Raw genomic sequence first — 17,629 nt, 5'->3', positions numbered from 1 at the left:
AAATTTGTTAATGTAACATATATATTATCAATTGGGAGTTGGGACTAGAGCCTGGGATTAAAAAACTTATATGAATTTGGAAGAAATAAAATTAGGCAACTGAAGGTAGTAGAACGGCAAATGGTGGTGGGGGATAGGGTAACTTGGGTTTAAAGTTGGAAGGTTGCGATGATTGGGGCTGCGAGTTTTTAAATATAATTTTGGACTACTGGAAAAGATCGGGGTTCTCAGGCTCTATGGAGAAAGCACAGATATTTTAGTTTTTAAATTTTTTATAATGACTTGGCTAAAAAACTTTGTTGGTTTGGTTAGGTCTTTTAAAAATAAAAATTAAAAACCTCTTCTTCTTCATTATAAGCACTGCTACTTGAACATCCATGGAGGCAACAAGCCTCTCCATTGCACCCAATGGCAGAAGTAGAATTTTAAGATTGAGTGGTCCCAATATAAAAGTTTAAAAAAATATTAGACGAAAATACAAATTACAAAGACTAAAACTTGTCCCCGACAATGTTTCATACTCGAAAGTGTATCATTATAGATTTATTGTCAATTGGAGTGAAAATATCCAGAATATAATTGAAATTATCTAAAATTGGAGTTTAACTATTTAGTTTGTGAAGACTGGGGAGGAGACTAGGGTTGTGCTGGTGGGTGGTCTTCGGTTGGGTGGGGAAGTGATTGGAGAATGGGATTAGCCAATTAGGAGTTAGAAATGGAATTGGAAAAGTTATGACTTTGTTCGAAAGTTGAACCATATTTTTTTAATAAAAAATTGCAAAAACTGTATATTAAAGAACATTGTATCGAACGCACCGTTTTACTTTTGCTTTCAAACCATACATCAAACGCACCGTTTTCCCAAGTCATTTGAATAAAACGTAGTCGTCTTCTTCTTTCTTCCTTCTGGTTTGCAGAATACCAGAAGTTTCAAAACACTCTGCAACTCCACTCCTATTCTCCTCCACCATATTCCCAGACTTGGGTGATCCTCGATGGTCCTCACAGAAATTATCCCAGCTTCTGGGTGGTCTAGGACCACCCAGGTCCCTTAATAGATCCGTCCCTCTGCACTTGTCCAAATTTTTGGAGGGTCCCAAGATCGATCACAAGTGTTTCTTCAAACTTCTGGAGGGTCCCGGGACCCCCCGGGTCCCTATATGGATCTGCCTCTGAGGAAGATATACACTTTTTGGCATTCAACTAGGCGAACAAGACTGCAGAGGACTCATTAAGCATATTCCTACCATTTTCCATTTCCAACAGGGAGTTAGGTGCATCATACATATTGGCTTATTTGCATGTGTGTTGTAGTCAAATACTGAAGTCCAACTCTAATTGGTTTAGATAGTTGTATCTGAAATAAATTAGCGTTAGAGTTTTAATTAGTGAGCTATTCGTTGTGTCTTAAGAAAAGAGCGAAGGCCTGGTTATATTCCTATAGACTAAGGGGTTCTTGTGTGGAATACAATCCCCTGGGATTTAATATTCTAGTTATAGGCTCATTAGGGTTTCTAAAATCTGTTAGTGGGTAGATTCTTGAGACATGAAGCCTATATAAGTTTGAGGTCTCTATGCACGCCGCTAACATCATCACAATCCTAGAATTCCCCATCAGTTTGTTGTATAAGGAGCAGCATTGCATAGAAGTGCTTCAAGCTATTCCGTCCTCATGTTTGATCATCCAACAAATGTTGGATTTATCCAATATAAATCAACCTTTAAATGGTCTACTACATGTAATAGGAATATAATTAATACTGGAGAATAATGTAGATTGTGATTTGCTTAAAAGAATTATATCCAGTGTCTTATAATATAAGTAGGATTGAGGAGTCTTTAATTACATGTGATTATGATACCTTTCTTGGTAGCTAAGAAAGTGGGATTATGTTTTCTTTATGGACGGAAACTCTAGCCCTTAGCTTGTATAAATGCTACGGTCCTGCAAATCCTAGACATACACAACATAATGCTTCTCATGAAGTAGTTGTTCTGACTAGGTATTTGTAGAAGATTTTGGTATTGCTAAAGCTTTTCTTGGTGTTCCGGTCGACTCAATGGCGGTTCATGGCGATACTTTCAGGCCAGTCATCTTTCTTTAACCATTGTGTTTCAATCGTATAATTATATGAGGCTAACAAGTGGTATCATAGCCCATATGATTATATAATTAAAACCAATACAAGCTTAGGCTAGTAGGCAAGAAAGCGGATCAATACAATGTAGTGATAATTCTTGAGCAACTGTATATATTATATTGTCGTTAATTATGACCATATATGAGTCGATTCCCTGTGATCGCATGCCTTGCAACCAATTCCATATGAATATAGCAAACTGTTGTATGATAATTCATGGTAGTTTCAACTAAAACCATTTTTGTATGGGGTTTTGGCATATTTATAATTAACGATTATACCTTGCTATTGATTTGTGATAGGATTTAGACTTGTCCTGTAATATTCTACGGAATTGGAATCTCGTTTGTATGCAACTATTCCTATCGGCTTATTCAAATGGCTGATTACCCTTTAAAGGGAAATTATGAAGTGTTGAGTCACTCAAATGGAAAGAAGGAAAGTGGGTTATGCTTATGCGTACTGCATTTGCACTAAAAGAGGTATGGAACACCTGGCAAGTATGCACTGATTTATTGTAAAATCTGGTCCTTCTGCATAACGGTGGGCGTTGCGGGGATGAAAACCGGGATGGTCCTGAGTTGTGGGTACTTAGTTATGGGTTAGGTTTTAGAGTTAGTCCACGCAGGGACGTGTAAAATACAAATATATATATATATATATATATATATATACATAATGACTTTATAATTGTGTTTATATAAAATTTAGCCCCTATTTGAATGTTTTGCATTCTTCTCTGGCAGCTTCAACAACAGTAAAGTTCTCTTGTTGGAGAGGTTTTGGCAAATAGTATTTGGCATGGAAATATATTGGATATTGTGCTTAAGTCAGGTACGTAGTCAATCTGGTCTTGTGGAATTAATCTACATGAATGCAGATTTTAAGATTAAGCTAAACTCGCATATGATGTGTTTGAATTAGAATTGAGTTTATCTGGCTTCTCAAACTTGTGTATATAGGCACACATGGCTTCATATAATTGTTGTCTATTTGCTATAATCCTCCTATGTCGTGACACTTTCTTAGGTTTCCTATTGGTGTTGATTGCTTATTGCCATCAAGTTAATCATCTGTTCTGTAGTATATGTATATATACATAAAAGCATAATTTGGTATATAAGCATTAGTAATGCATGTACTGGAGATGTTTCCTTAGGAAGAAAAAAAATTTGGTTGTTCTTACAAGGCTAATGTATGATTTTTAATGCTAATGTTTACTAGTCTTGTACTAAGGAAATAAATATATAAAAGGAACCGTTTGACTTAAAAAAGTATTTAGGTGATATCACAAATTGGCTATGAATTAAAGTGAATGTATTATTCTTTTGCAACATAAAGTGTTTCTATTTTGAAGAAATTGGCTCCATAATGTTTTCTCATATTATTGACATCCGTAGAGCATCCCTAGTGAGGGGCTCTATATGAGACTGGAAAAGTGGTGGATATAGCCCATTTTAGAGTTCTGAGAAATCTTTGGGGCTTTATAAAGAATCTCTCCCAATAAGAGGCTATATCTTTTGGGCTCTATATGGGGTTATATATATTTATTTATTTAGTAATTTGATTAAGCGATGATTTTTTTTTTGTGTGTTAGCTTTCTTAAGTTGATTTTTGGACGTGCTATCTTAAATTTTTTTATGAACCCTTCAACCTAAAAGGTTCAAATTGTGACAAAGTTAGATTTCATTACTTAGAAATTGTTCATTGGATTAGATTTCCTTATTTCAATCTCATTAATTGAAAGAAACAAACCCTCACTTCGCCCTATGAAATAATTTGATTTTCACGTATAACACAACAATTTACCTAGCACCAATTGGTAAATTAGTATCATACAATTTTGAAAAAAAAAAAATTATTTGAAAATTTCACCCATCAATGCCCATGAACGTTAAATCAATTTGAAATTTTAATTCTTATGGAATTTAAAACAATCATTAATTAGCCAAATTGCAAGAAAAATAAATAAGAAAAAAAAAAATAAAAAAAAAATAAAAGGAGAGTATAAGTGTATTTGCAAGTGGAGGGAGAGTGATAGAATTTTGCTCACATGGGTTGTTACTTTTTTTGTGGGACCCACTGTTTTTTGGGGCTAGATGTAGCCTGAATTTATGCTACCCAAGAAAGGAAGTTGCTAGCCCCAGTTTCCAGCTCATTGGGGATGTAATTTCTCACTAAGGTTAGAAATGTGGTAGCCTCATGGAGGATAAAGCCCCCATTGGGGATGCTCTTATGGTGGAAGTGTAGTATTACATTTCTTATACAATTTGTTCCATATATGATTAATCTCCTTCAAGTATGTTGTTAGGTTTCTAGAGATCAATTGAAAATCAAAAGGTAGTCATGAAGGAGATTATTAAACTAATGTCATAGGTTAGCAAGACTTGAAACTTGAATCAGGTTATCATAATTTTGTCACTTATAACTAATTAATCCATGTGAATTTTGTATTGTTTCAGGCTAGAGTTTATCAGTGTCTTTTCAACTAAGCAAGCCACAATGACTTGGTTGATGCTAGGACTATGTTTTTAAGTTATTTCGATCAATATTGCATTTTAATTAAAATAAAAAGGATAATCTTCGTGACCACATGTGTGTATCATTTCTTTTAGTTTAATTAAGATGGCATAGTATGAGTTTTATTTTACAAGAGTTGTGAGAGCTTCATTTGCCCATAGGTGTTGAAGTTCTTCATGAAGATACTCTTATGACATATAATCTATTACTAGAACTAGTTAATTTTCTTGCCCTCAAGCGTAAATTAATATAGTTTCATGAAGTTTACTAGGGATTTAGTTCCATGTCTTCAGTTACCGATATTTCTACTATGAACCCCACTATAAGTTGTGGTTTTAAGACATGGAAATCGGTTGTGTCACGATTTATTTTTGTGTCTCTTCATGAGACTTGTAGATGGAAAGTATTGGATCCATGAAGGTTAATCAAGGATTGCTAAGGTACACATTGTTTAAGTATTATGCTTGTAAGCCTTTTCAATTTGAACTATAATGTCTGTTTATAGGATGAAATTTGACTATTTGAGTTTCATTTGGTCATCGAAATTGAAATGATATGAAATTGAATTTGTTAAGGATGTATAGATTCATGATAGATGCACATAATGTTTCTAGCATATTGTGTCTTGATTTAAGTAAGATGAATTGTGGAAATTACTAAGCATATTGTGTCTTGATTTAATGGCACTAAACGACCTGAATTTTTGATATGTTCAACATATATATGTCTACTAAATTTTTGCAAATTTCCGTAATTTTTTGCCATGTATTGTGGTGAATTTAAGAGGTCGCACTTGGTGCGATGGCAAGTGCCTTCGCCCATGAGCAGTAGGTCTCGGGTTCGAGACTTGGGAGCAGCCTCTCCATAAATGGGGGTAAGGCTAGCCGACATTCACCTCTCCCAGACCCTGCGTAAAGCGGGAGCCTTGTGCACTGGGTACGACCTTTTTATTGTGGTGAATTTAATAATAATCTATGCTCTTATAGGCAGTTATGATTGCATTGGCCTTTTGAGACGTTACTTTGGACTATTATTTTGACCTAAAACTGCTCTATATTTTTATGGTAGTAATCAAGCTTATGAATTAATTATGGTAAATTCTAAAGTAAGTGTATCTTATTGCTGAAAATCTATTGACAACTTTGTATTGGTCTTGATATCTACTCTATTATGTCTAAAATATGAAGCAATTTTATTTTGGTAAATCTTTGAAAGAATATACTAATGATAAAAAACCCTTAAGTAAATGAAGTGTGACAGCCCGTCCCGAATTATGGAATAATTTATCCTCAAAAGCGTGGAAATTACTAAATTACCCTTAACATTGAGTTGTGTTGTGTGGAATGAGCTTATTATTTTGACCAATTAAATCCATTTCCTAAGTTTTTGGACCCAATTGGAAACTTAAACTTTGTTTTAGTGTTTTATGGTTTATGGGGTTGAAAAACCTGGACCACACACTCACACACACACACACACCAAACCGTTGACTCTCTCTCTCTCCTTCCCTCTCGGATTTTCTTCCATTTTCCATACAACTGTACGGTCAAGCTTTCACCCAGCTCTTTCATGCACGGATCGAGGTTGTAATTGGTGTTTTTGGAATCCTTGCAAGTCCAGGAGTTGAGCTATACCCTTGGTTGGACGTGAGGACTCGTAGAACTCAAGTTACCAGAGCTCTGGTGAGGGGTGGATTTTCTCCGACGTGATCGTGAAGGTTTTCGGTTGTTTTGAGACCTAAGAAGGTATTATTCTTGCTTTTTAGCACGCTGGATCAATTTTGAAGGGTTTTGGACGTCGGGAAGTCCAAGTTCCTGGAGTTGCAGAGGTGGCCGAAGTATCGAAGTTTTCCTGGCGAGATTTAGTGGGTTTTAGGACCTAAAAGTGGTAAGGATTTGTTCCTCTCATCCTAAGCTTCAAATTGGTACAAATTTCATGAATTTTGATTGAGAAACGAAGAAGATTTGACGATTTGAAGTTTTTCCTAGTTTCCGGCGACAGTGACGGAATCCGGCGACTCGCCGGAGAAGAAGGCCAATATTCCATCAAAGTTGATGGAATATTCCTAATGGCATTAGGTATATTTAACGACATATGCTTTTATTTAACGAAATATTCCCTGACGGCGTTAACTGTTTCGTTTGGTGTGCCAGGCACGTGCCTGCGCATGACCGCATGTGTGGCCGTGCCTTGGTAGGCGCGTGAGGGTGTGTGGGTGCTCGGAAAATTTTGCTAAAAATATGGGGATGTTTGTGAGGTTGAGTATATCAAGTTGATATATTCAAACACCCCAATTGAGCAATGTATGAGAAGTTATTACCTAGTTTTGGTTTTGTGCTTTAAAATAACGTTTATATAGTTGTTTTGCATATAGGTGAGACCTATCCAGAGGACGAGTGTAATCAAGCGAGACTCGGGGGCTATGACCCTTCCACATATCAGTGAGTGGGCTTTTGGTTTTCAGTATATACTTATATACTTGGTATATTTCCTAGAAAATGTGTTTAAATGAAATTATGTTTTGAAATGCCATGCCTATTGATTTATGCTTAGACTATGAATTTGTATGGTATGCATAGATGTGATTTGACATTGTGGACGCTCAGGTAAGTACCAGGTGAGTTGTAGATTATTTATGTGAATTGATGATTATGTGAAATGTGTTGAGAGCTCATAAACCTGCACCCCGGTGTTAGTACTCCCGCCCGTGGTTAGGGTACAGTCCTTCACGTGATGTTCATCTCCCACACCATATGCTCACCTTGGATCCAAGTTAGGTGCACAGTCCTGTCGTACATACCACTATAGGTGGTTCTGACTAGTAGGTGACCCGTGATTATTCGCACAATCTTCACATGATCGTAGCACTAGAGCGTATTTATTTACACCCAGTCTTGTTGTATAGACCACTTTAGGTGGTTCCGACTCGCGTGCAGGCATACTTGTTGAGCTATAGATTTAGCTGTACAGGCTACTTTAGGTGGATCCAGCTGATATGTTATTTCTCATGAGTTAATTCACCTGAGTTACTTATTCAGTTATTTTGAGATATTTGGCATGGCATACTTTTGAATATTACTATTCTAAGCATGGTTTTGAGATATGTATATATTCTATTTTTTGGGAAATTATACAGGTTTTACGGCGAGGGGTTACTATCTTTGATGTTGAAGTGGTTTTGGAAAACTTTGTTTTTGCCCACTCACACTTTCTGTTTTGCGCCCCTCCAGTTTTAGGTAGGAGTGCTTGTTGATCCCTTACGAGGATTTGACGGAGGTTCTGACAAATTATCACCAATGTAGGATCACCTTTGGGTGTTGTATAATTAGTATTCGTCTTGCTGGACTGCACTTAGGCTACTTATGCTCTAGTTGTGCAATCACACTTAATTTCACACTTGCACCTTATCTTATCTAGTGCTCTAGTTGGTTTGGTTTTTTTGTTTATTCGCATTTCTTATATTAATATTGCTTCCGCACTGTGCACATGGCTACGTCATCCTCACGTGATGGCCAATATGCCTTGATCTTGGTCGGGGTGTGTCATGAAGTATTACATAAACTGCTTAAGCAAGTGAAGTAAATGAAGTATTACATAAGATAAAAATCCGTAAGTAATTTTATTTGGTAAAATTTTCAGGGATTATATTGAACGATTTTCAATTTCAGAGACTATCTTGATGGGATGAGTCAATTTCAGAGACCATATGTGATAAAAAAAACCTTAATTAAATGAAGTATTACATAAAATAAAAATATTTTTGGTCATAAGGTTCTCGACCGAAGGTATCAGTCATCAAAAGCATCAAGTAGTTTTTTTTATTATTTTTGTTTGTAGCACGGAGTATTATAATGAAAAAAAAAAAAAAACAATTTACATGTTTGTTTGCTGAATTGATAGCATAGCTACTAAAGTCTCAGTTATCTCCAATATTAAAGATCATCTTCTATGGATATTAGATCAAATGGCATTATGATAAGGTTCACAGACTCATTTGATTTAATTCAAAAAGTAGCATGCCAAAATGTATTCAAATTTCTTATATGTTAGTTCACTAATAAAAAGTTTTGAAATGTGTTTTACGGTTTTGCTGAGTGTTATTTTGCCTTATCAACAATGATTCGGAGTCTTGCATATATTCTGGACCCATAAGAGATAATCACAATTGCTCAAGATACATGTTTTTTTTTCATGGCTATTCATCTCTTCAGTTTTATACTCTTCAGTTTAAGCACTGCTATAGTACTTGTTTTCAACATTGTTATGCTCCTTAGTCTGAGATAAAAGCTGTATGACAAAGTAGACTTGCTAAAGTTTCTTTAAACATCAAAATCACAAGCATACATTAAGAATTATATTTTGAAGAATTTATCCAATTGACACATGCACAAAAGTCTTTCCATACCGTTTACCTCTCCTGACTAAAGTTTGACATATGACTGACCTAAAATTTTTCAAATGAGCTGAAATTTGGATATTTTCATCTTGTATGTGTGTCCTTATATGCTGTAAAATTCCGTGGTCATTTGCTATTCATTTTATTCTTGGAGTTTTTATTAGTAACTAGTGTTCAATAAGGTTTTCATGTTGGCAGCTTTGTTGGTTCACTTCATGTAACATCCCACATCGTTCAGGGGAGTGGATCCTGTAAGCCTTATATGTATAATCCCATATCTACCTAGCATGAGGCATTTTGGGAGCTCACTGGCTTCGGATTCCATCGGAACTCCGAAGTTAAGCGAGTTTGCGCGAGAGCAATCCCATGATGGGTGATCCATTGGGTAGTTCTCGTGTGAGTTCCTAGAAACAAAACCGTGAGGGCATGGTCGGGGCCCAAAGCGGACAATATCGTGCTACGGCGGAGTCGAGCCCAGGATGTGGTGGGGGCCCGGGCCAGGATATGACACTTCACATAATATATTTTAAGCTATTAAATGAACCTAAACGATTCTAAACTTCATTGTCTAAAGAATAATGTCTTTAGTTTTACATAAGACCTTAGGGGTATTATGTTCATTATGATAATTTATCAAGTAATTAAACTAAATTGTTGGAATCCTAGTTGATAGACTAATGAGTATTTGCTCATGTGGGAGAATTAGTAAATAAAGTTTTGAGCTTCACTCTCATTTTACTTTCTCGTAAGGTTTTCAATTACACATGCTAATTTCTATAACTGTGTGGGAGCTATTTAGTTATAAGCTCATAAAGTTTTATGTTTCTCCCTAAAGTTTTAAACAGAAAAATTATGACTAAGGGAATAAAGTTTCATATATCAATGTAAGTTTTCCTAAAGTCTTGATTACATCTTTAAAAGAACTTTTGAAGTATTGGTTACTAAAGTGGACGCTATGTCACGACCATAAAGTTATTTTATGAATTAAGGTTTTGGCTTAACATATTTGAGGAATATGTGCATTCAGTGGCTTTTCATTGCTTCTTGTACTCAGTTTTGAATGCTTTATTCGACAACTTGGTGATTCAGGTTTCATTATGGTTTTAAGGCTAATAAGAACTAAAGTTAACATGAATATATTTGTTTTCGTTAATTGTTTGTTGCCTTAATTAGCATGTTTTGTGTATCAACGAAGGATTGCATGCGGTTTTTCTTTCTTCGAAATTTTAAGTTCGAGAAAGTGTTCAGATATTAAGTTCATGCATCTAGATAAATGTACAAATTAAAGAATAGACTTCCAATGATATACGTTTTATGATGATTGATACACTAAATAATATTCTTAAAAAGGTGTTTTCAAGGTACTTGGTATATGCATGTTTTCCCTTCCGGTTTTTTGTGCACCAAATTAATGGGAGTGCAGTTCAAATTTTTATCATGTTTTGGGTTTTATTATTTATAACTGGATGCATGTCATATTGATTTGCTTATGGTTTTATTCTTGGAAGTGAATTCAGTCAAGCAACTTTGAAGATTACAGTTTTAATTATCTATGGATGAAGATTACAGTTTTAATTATCTATGGATATACCAATACCTAAAGTTACTTTGCTATGAAACGGAGTGCTTACAATTTATATGCACATTCAAGATATTCATATTAGTTTTGTTATGAATTTCAAATAACAATATTTAAGTTCATCTGTTGTAAAGTTATAGTACATTTTTTAAGTTATAACAACGTTTAGGTTATATTATCTTATAAATTTTTGGATTTTAGTTGTCTCGTACAATTATAAAGCTTCGTCTGAAGTGAGCGCCAAACACATAGTTGTTTGTTCAAGGAGGACCAACGTGATTGCGCTATAAAGATCACATCAAAGGAATGCCAATCATCATGTTATTACTAAGTCTAGTACATTCTATGTGGATAAGATTCTTGTTTGAGTGATTGTAAAGATTAAGAACATGAACATTTCTTTGTTCTTAAACTCGACAATTCCAAGCATGTGATTTTATTTGACAAGACCTGAGGGAACCATATAGCACTAGTAAACTCAAATAGGCCATAAAAGTAAACCTGTTTGTTTTGGTCAAACAACTATTTAACCAAGTGGGAGAATGTTGGAGTCAAAAACTAAATTCCAACCCTAATTGGTTTACATAGTTGTATCCGGAATAAACTAGTCTTAGAGTTTTAATTAGTGAACTATTGTTTGTGCCTTAATAAAGATTGAAAGCCCGTTCTATTCCTATAGAATAAGGGGGTTCTTTTGTGGAATACAATCCCATGGGATTTAGTATTCTAGTTATAGGCTCATTAGGGTTTCTAAAATTCGTTAGTCGGTAGGATTCTTGAGACATGAAGCCTATATAAGTTTGAGAACCACATGCACGCTGCTAACATCATCACAACTCTAGAACTCCTTGTCAGTTTGTTGTATAAGGAGCAACAGTGCATAGAAGTGCTTCAAGCTATTTTGTCCTCATGTTTGATCATCCAAAAAATTCATCATGTCGTATTCTCCAGGAAGATAAAGTTATGTGTTTTAACTAGCATGAAACAATATTAAAGTTTACAATGTGAATTGACTTTTCATGCCAAATTTGATATTTTTCAATTTCATTTACATTTGCATTTGCATGTAATATCTAAAAGGAACACTGGTCTATTTGAGATGCAGATTTCATCTCCTTCTCTGACAAACAACCATACATCTTCTTGTTTTGTTCCCTTGTATATAACAGTCTTTCTAATCTCTTTAGAATATCAAAGTTGATGTAATATGTTTATCTCACAATATTCATGTGTACGAGAGCCTATAGGGATGTATATTTGATACAATTATGGCTAGTCATTACCTGTTGTGAATGTAGACGAATTTCCTTGTGTTAAACCCAACATTATAAAAATTACTCGGTCATAACACATATATGGTATAGATTTGTGCACCCTCTAAATCCATCACAACTCTACATTGGCATATGGCCAAGTTATTTATTTATTTTTCAAATGCTCGTGTGCTTGATTGCCTTTGGGCTCAATTTGACAACCTTATGGTATGGTATATGTTATTTTGGTTTTTAAAACTTTGCATTTTTTTTTTGTATTTAATTACTTAATTAGAGATCATACTTTGGTATCCAAACTGGTGGCCAGACGTAGTAAATGAAAATGATATGAGATTCTACAAATACAAGTAGAATAAAATGTTTTTGCATTGATGGTTGAAAGTATTGTATTTTCCCGATTGGTAGAGTGACTCATATGCACAAAGTTTTAAGGCTTGGAGTTGATTGGGAATTTTGTTTTGAATTGAAGAGTGGAAATGATTTATGCGTTTATATTTTCTTTTCGTACACTGCTTCACCATGTATATATGTTTATATTATTTAAATTGGTATCCTGCAACTTGTTAACATCACAAAAGGAATGTAAGGAGCCAAATATTGCCCTTTTTTTTCTCTTTATAACGTGTAGGGTTTTCATTCTTTTGTACTTACATGTGCAATGAATTTTTTTCGTGTTAGTACAACAGTTTGTTGCAACTATTTTGCGGAGGTGGGGAATTTCTTGCTACTGAAATTCCCCACCTTCATGTTGCGTTTCGGTAGCAAGAAATTCCCCATGGGGCTATAGCTTAACAGTTTGTTGCAACTATTTTGCGGAGGTGGGGAATTTCTTGCTACCGAAACGCAACATGAAGGGGTTACAACTATTTCTATAGTTATAGCCTCATGGGTTGCAAAGATTTTCAATTGAAGCAGTATCTCAATGGTTACCCGATCAAATGTGTAGAATTGCAGCAATATAGTGCCTGGACAATCATCAATATTCTAGATTCAACTCCATCGGTTATTTGTTAATAGGCTTATTCATTGATTTGCCCCTTGAAATTATCATTTAATCTTATTTTATCCCCCGAAAATGGTTTTGTCTCACTTTGCTCCATTGAACTATCATTTTCGTCTCATTTAGTCTCACTTCACCCCATTTTAATCCATTCCGTCAAATAAACATTAAATCAAAGGGTAATATGGACATTTTATTTCTGACACGACAACAATTCCAATTCCATTTTCAATCACTCTAATTCAAACCCCCATCTGTATCTTTTGCGGATTGATGAAGCGCTGTAGTTGCAGCCATTGGGTTCATTGCGGGGCTTGAATTAGATTTTAAAACACAACTCATTATTTATTTTTTAAATGCAACCCATTATTTTCTTTTGAAATATAACTCATTATTTGTTTTTGCCAATGGCTGTAGCTACAACTCTACACCAATCAGCAATAGAGATAGATAAGGGTTGCAATTAGAGGTATTGAAAATGGAATTGGTGTTGTTTTAGTAGATAAGTTGGAGGCAAAGAGTTGTGCCAAAAATAAAATGTCCATACAACCTTTTACTTTAACGTTTAATTGACAGAATGGATGAAAATGGAGTGAACTAAGACTAATTTAGACAAAAAAGGCAATTTCATGGGCACAGTGAGATAAAACCAATTTTAAGGGGTAAAGTGAGACTAAATGGCAGTTTCATGAGCAAACCAATTAATAAGCCTTTGTTAATATCAATTATAACTCTGGTTGACTGTAATATACAAATATGCCATTATATGATTGTTGGGGGGGGGGGGTTATGTTAAAGGGCGTTGATGGGCTTGTGTTACAAAAAGACGAGCTACAACCCTCACGTTCCCTGTTTCTGAGTTAGCGAGGACTAGGCCCAAAGCATCCCAAAGGAAAAGCAAGTCCTGGGGAATGCTTTGTTGACCTTCTAGCAGCTTTTGGATGCTTGGTCTGGTGTTATGTTGAGTGTTTCCAATGCTTGTGAGATGCTTCCCTCAATGCTGATGAAGTGTTTCCTTGAACACTAATGGAGTATTTTCATGGGCATTGATGAAGTGTTTCATGGGTGTTCACGAGTATTTTCCCTTGGCGTTGGTGGAGTGTTTCCCTCGGCGTTGACGAGTGCTTCCCTAGGCACTGATTCTCGTGGCTTTGAACAATATTTGTTAAATTAACAAACATTGGGAACAACTAAATAATCACAATAAATTATGACTTGCATGAACGATGCATGGTGTGGAAGCTAAAAGCCCACTAGTTTGGCATGAAAGAGAGGTTGTTCTTGAATATATGGTTTTGAAGTAGTTAATCTAGGGTTTCTAATGGTTTGATGGTGGAGGTTTATTGGAAGGCTCAGGATAGAAGGAAGGCTTATACCTAAAGAACTATGGTTTCTACACTTAGAGAAAGCTTGCTCTATGTGGTACATTCTTGCCCCTGTCGTTCTTCTTCCCCCATGTGATTGTGTTTCTCTTTGTACAACGTACTAATGCATTGTATTCATAAAAATAGGGATCATTCTAGGCTCCAGCTGGAGAATCTCTCGGTTTCTTTTCCTCTTCTAAATCAGCTAAGTTTTCCTTCATCTTTCAATGGCTGTAGCTGCAAGTTTCCTTTTTGGTATAACACTGCAGAGGGTAGGAGCTTTGTGAAGCTTGTTTGAGCACATTGCCCAGAGTTTCTCTTTTGCTAGACCAAGTCCCACAACACCTTTCTTGGACCAAGTCCCACATCACGACTCTATTTTTTGGTAACATTCCTTTCTACTTTCTCTCATCTTTTCCTATGTGAACTTGGAAAGGAAGGATTCCTTTCTGCACAATAAAAGAGGCGCGGGCTCTCTAGATAAACATGTGATTTGGTTAGCATGACTTTGGGGTTTGGTTGTTGCCCAAGTATTCTAGTTGGTTTGCAAGGGAAAAGGTAAGGCTAAAGCTATTCTCTCTCAAGCCTTCCCACGTGAAGCCAAAATTCAGGCTTGGACTTTTGGTGCTCCCAAGTAGCCCAAAAGTCTTCCATAATTCTGATTCCACATAAGCCTAGTGAACTTCTGTAACCATTCACATCACGAACGACTCGGCAAGCCCTGTTCAGTGGATTGGGCTCATTGAAGCATGGTGTAAATGCATGGCATGACTCATATCATAATATTAATGCATTAATATTATAACACAGCTTGGCATGATAAACATGATTGATTTGCATGGGCTTGGAGTTCAATAAACTATTATTTTATTGACGTGGCATGATTGCAAACTTGCATACTCTTCATTTCGTACTTTATGCATAGATTTAAGCTTGGCTTGTGATGCTTCCACAACGATTGGGTTTGGAGACATGATTGGGCTTGTAGATGACATTTTTGGGCCCCAACAATGATAAAGTCCAAAACCTTAAAAAAAATAGTGTTTTTTTTCAAGTTATCTTTAAGGGATATTGGACATGTAATTTGACATTTTAAAGTACCAAATTCATATTAGCCTGCCCTGTGGTGAGTCAGCTTCTGTTTGCGGATATTTGTAGATAACTAGACAATGCCCACACGCCATGTGTGTCTAAATATAAAAGATTTAAAAAAAAAATTGGAAGAGAGAACTTGGAAAGGGAGAGAGATAAAGTGAGTCCACCCTAACACAAATCTCATTAAATGGCATCCCTCCGACCTTGATTTTCTCAAATTGAACTTGGGAAGGCAACGAGTGGATTTATAGTAAGGAACGAGGAAGGACAGACTATTGGAGTTGGAGCTATGAATTTAGATGGGGTTACTATTTCTGTGGTCGAGGCTATGGCTTTGAGGGAAGGTCTGAAGTATGCTAGTAAAAAAGGAGCACCAAACATTATGGTGGAAGGTGGTTCTAGTTTGATTATCCATTCGGTGCAAGGGAGATGTGAGGTTCTTTGGAATCTGAAATTTATTATTGAAGACATCCGGTGGCTGGTTACTAAATTTACAAATATCAAGTGGGACCACATCTATCAAGAATCAAATTTCGCCACTGATGCTCTAGCTCATCATGGCCTTACCATATTTTGTCTCCACATTTGGGAGCATTGTATTCCGAATTTTGCTCTTATACTGGGAACGGTTGTACTAGAGGCTTTTCTCTTTGAATGAATTTTCTTCTTGATAGAAAAAGGGAGAGAGAAAACATGGAGGAGGTTTTTATGTTGATTTTTTATTTTTACTGACGTGTGGGTGAGAGAAGAAAAAACAGCAAAACATTTTTGTAGGAAATTACTTTAATGCCCATGATTGTTTCTAATATTTTTTTTTCAGTTATTCATAGAAGGGTATAATAGGATTTTCTTGATATTTTGGTTGACAAAGAGAGTTTTATTAATAGGTGGTATAGATTTTATTTTATTTTTGATATTTTCTAACAACAAAATTGATGTTTATGTAATTACTAAATTGTCCATCTTCTTTATTTTTGTTCAGTTTTTGTGAGTGAGTTAAAATACTAATTTCTTGGAGTTTGGTTGATAACCAGAGTTTTATTAATAGGTACAAATATAGCCAAATATTAGTCCATAATTTCAAAAATGTCAGTTTTTATAAAAAATTTCAAATGTATCCAAAATATCACTTAAATAGACATAAATACCCTTAAGCTTTTAAACCTAATAAATTAAAAATCCAAAACCCTATTAGATTAAGAATTCTCATGGCAAAACCTAAAAAATGGTGAAGACCTAGTGAAGGCATCGACGGTTGGTGGAGACTTGTTGTCATAGCCTGTCCCGAGAAATATTTATCGCTAATGTGAAAAGACTAGATTACCCTTGGACATTAAGAAGTGTGGTGTGTGATTTGTTTTGAAATGGAATTGTTTGAATTTTCCTAAGTTTTTGGAACCACTTAGGAGCTAAGAAACTTTGGTTTTGATTGGGTGTTGACTAGTTTGGACCACACATATCACTTCTCCTTTCTCTCTCTTCCCTCCCGTGTTCTCTCTCTGTCATTCGGACTCTCTCTATCTCTCTCTCTTCTCTTCCGTACGAACTCAAACCCAAAACCCATTGAATCGTGACGGATCGAGGACGTTGAAGCTACCATTGTGTTCCTTGCAAGCTCAAGAACACATCTAGACCATTTTCAGGTAAGGATAGCTTCGTTTTCACGTCGAAACCATAACCCCGATTTGGGGTACTATTCATACAAACGTTAAATCTCGTGTTTTTGGAAATTTCAAGCTTGTAGGAAGCTTAGTGAGGTCTCAAGGAAGTTTGGAGTGCTTTGTTTGAAGGTTTTGGACGTCGGGATCGTGTGGACAAAGCTTGGCCGGTTTTTCTTGGAATTCTCTGGTGAGATCCTGTGACTTTTAGAACTTTAAAATGGTATAACGTGAATGTAGATGTCCTTAGCTTCATTTTGGTACCAATTGCATGAAAAATGGTTGAGAAACGAGTGAGAAATCAAGGTTTTAAAAATCCCCAGTTTTCCGGCAGTGGCGACGGTCGCCGGAGTCTCAAGGTTGAAGGTGACGGAATATTCTGTCAAGTTTGATGGAATATTCTAACACTGTTAGTTAGATTTAACGGTATCAGTTAGAAGTTAACGGAATATTCCTGGAATATACCTGACGGCGTCAATTGACACCATCAGTGTGCCTGACACATGGCCGCGAGTGGGAGGGGGTGTCTGGCCGTGCCATTGCCGGCGCGTGAGGCTTCCAAATTTTTTTCTAAAAATATGGGGATGATCCTAAGGTTGTGT

The sequence above is a fragment of the Malus sylvestris genome, chromosome 2 (genome assembly GCF_916048215.2).
Source record: "Malus sylvestris chromosome 2, drMalSylv7.2, whole genome shotgun sequence".
Taxonomy (NCBI): domain Eukaryota; kingdom Viridiplantae; phylum Streptophyta; class Magnoliopsida; order Rosales; family Rosaceae; genus Malus; species Malus sylvestris.
Note: the sequence above shows the minus strand (reverse complement) of the source record.